The sequence below is a fragment of the Hyaena hyaena genome, unplaced genomic scaffold, assembly GCF_003009895.1.
Source record: "Hyaena hyaena isolate Hyena2069 unplaced genomic scaffold, ASM300989v1 scaffold_177, whole genome shotgun sequence".
Taxonomy (NCBI): Eukaryota; Metazoa; Chordata; class Mammalia; order Carnivora; family Hyaenidae; genus Hyaena; species Hyaena hyaena.
In genome coordinates, this window is record NW_024080810.1 from 1,999,565 (window position 1) to 2,002,449 (window position 2,885).

A 2,885-nucleotide genomic window follows, 5' to 3' on the forward strand; every position below is an offset into this window, starting at 1 on the left:
TTTATGTAAGCACTTTAAAGACATTGCTCCACTGGGGCACCTGGGTGGCTTAGTCGGTTAAGCATCCGACTTTCGCTTAGGTCATGATCTCGCGGTTCGTGGGTTCGAGCCCCGCGTCGGGCTCTGTGCTGACTGCCAGCTCAGAGCCTGGAGCCTGTTTCAGTCTGTGACTCCCTCTCTCTCTGACCCTCCCCTGCTCATGCTGTCTCTCTCTCTCTCTCTCCTAGAAATAAACAAAACATAAAAAAAAAAAAATTTTTTTTTAAATGAAAAAAAGACATTGCTCCACTGTCTGTAGTACATTTTTTTCAGGTCAGTTGTTTGTTCTTGTGTTAATGTCTTTTTTTTTTTCCTGTCTTTTAAAATTTCTCTTTTTCCAGCATTTTGATAGTGATGTACGTAGGTGTGATTTCCTTTGTGTTTACCTTGTTTGAGGTTTGAGTTTCTGGGATCTGTGCTCTTTATTTTTTAAATCAGATTTGGCCGTTTTTTAACTTTTAGTTCTCCACATATATTTATCTGCCCTAGTCTCTTCTCTCCTTCTGGATTCCAGCTGTACGTTAGACCCCTTGCTATTTACCCTTTATGTTATTAAGTCTGGTTTTTAAAATCATTTTAACCACTCTGTGCTTTCAGCTTGGAGTTTCTAATCTGTCAAGTTCCTCTTTTCTTCTTGTATATCTTTATGGTCATCTAATGAATTTTTCATTTCAGAATATATCTTTCAACTATACAGTGTTCATTTTTTGAGATTCACTGCCTCTTCACTCATTGTTACCCTTTTCCTTTACAATTCTGAATATAATTATATAGTGACTCAACGTGCTTGTCTGTCTGACATCAGAATCAAGTCTGGGTATTTTTATATTTTTTCTCCTGGTTAGTCATTCTGTTTGTCCTCATACCTAATATTTTTTGCTGCATGTTTGATATTGTGGATACTATGATGTTGCCGAGAATCTGGATTTTGTCGTCTTCATTTAAAGAGGGTCAGTTTTGTCCTGGCAGGCAGTTAATTTATTGGTAAGTCCAGTTGATCTTGTTGTCTTTAGTTTTAGGCTAACTTGGACTTGAGTAACTGTATCCCAAAAACCTCTATTGAATGCCTGGGTGATCAGCAAGGTCTTGTTACTCTGTACAGAACTCCATTGTCTCACAGAACTGCATCCATCCAGAATGTCTTTTCAGTTCCAGCTGAAGTTACTCATCTCAGGCCTTTTGGGCTGTCACCTTGTACTGTTTATTATTGAGACACATTTAAGAGAATAATCCAGATTATTATAATCCACATTTAAGAGAATAACTCCAGATTCTGGAGTTGTTTCTCTGTGTGCACCCCCTTCCTCTCCAGTAACCTCATGGGATGCAGCAAGTAACCCTGAACTGTTTTCTTCCACCCAGGGACACCACTTCCAGTGTCCCTTTGGAAAATGCCCTTGGGCAGAGTCAGGATAATTGTATAACTCACCTCTTCTGTTCTCTTAAAAATCAGTCCTAGGCTACTGTCCATTGTGTGATTACAGTGAAAGGTAATCATTACTCCATCATTGTTGAAAACAGGAAGCTGTCCTTTTATTTTTTAAATTCGATGGTTATTTTCAGTTCTTATTTTGCCATACTTCCCCACAGACACCATTTTTCTTGAATAGTCTGGGGTGAGGGTGGATACATTCAAAATCAACAGACTGTTCAGTCCTTATTCCATGCTTTTCAGGTAAGGCTTAGGGATCATGGCCCCTTTTCTCTCCTAGGAATGTATACAATGTAGTTTAAAAGTCTGTATGATCTGATCAAAATGTATCTGTAACCAAGATAAATTTTTAAATGACATTTCAGTCTAATTTTCATTCTGGGTGCCTCAGTGATTGTGAGGCTGGGACTCGGGTTTAATTTAGAGCAGTTTCACCACGTGCTTTTAAATATTTGGTTTTTTAAAATCTGTTAAAACTTTGGATTTTCAAAACTGTAAAGGGTTCTGAACTAAGTTCACGTACTCAGACTGCCTAAAACACTAAGAGCTGTGCCTAAGTCTTGTTTTCAAACACCTAAAGTGATTATTTTTGAGAGGGTGGAACACAAGCTGGGGAGAGGGAGATACAGAATCCAAAGCAGGCGCCAGGCTCTGAGCTGTCAGCACAGAGTCCGGCACCGGCTCAAACTCACAAACCATGAGATCATGACCTAAGGTGAAGTCAGATACTTAACCAACTAAGCTACCCAGTTGCCTTTTTAAACATTCTTTTGAGAACTAGACTTTTAAGGGATGAAGGAGACATCATAACTAGTCAGTTAAAATTTAGTGCTTTCCTCTACCCCAAATAGCCTAGCTGATCCTGAAGAATAAGGAAAAGATTTAAAATTATGAGATACATAATGATACAGGAATTCATCTGAAATAGTTACTTGGAGAAGTAGATTATAAATTATATTTTAAGGTGCGTTATGATCCAGTAAGTACAGAACAGCTGAAGAGAAAAATGCATTTTAGTCTTTTTAGACTAAAGAAAAAGGACTAGGCATTCAATAAACAAATTCTAGAAGAAACATTTTACAAAAAGGTTAACTAAAATTCAATTTGCCATGGAGAACTTCAAAAGACAGACTTTTGCCTAACACTCCAAATTCTGGAGACTTGTGTGAAAATACAGACATTAAGCACATCTAAATAGATGTAAATCAAGATAGGGCATAGAATTCAATAAATAACAATAGGATAAGCTGCTAGTTCATGTCCAATCAGCAGAATTCAAAGCAAGCATGAGAATGGAAAAGACAGGTTTTAACCTTAAATAATTCTAGGAATACCCAAATAGTATTCTATTTTAAATATTTATGCCCAAATATGTTAGTTTTAAGGACAAAGTAACTCAATATTGACACAAGGA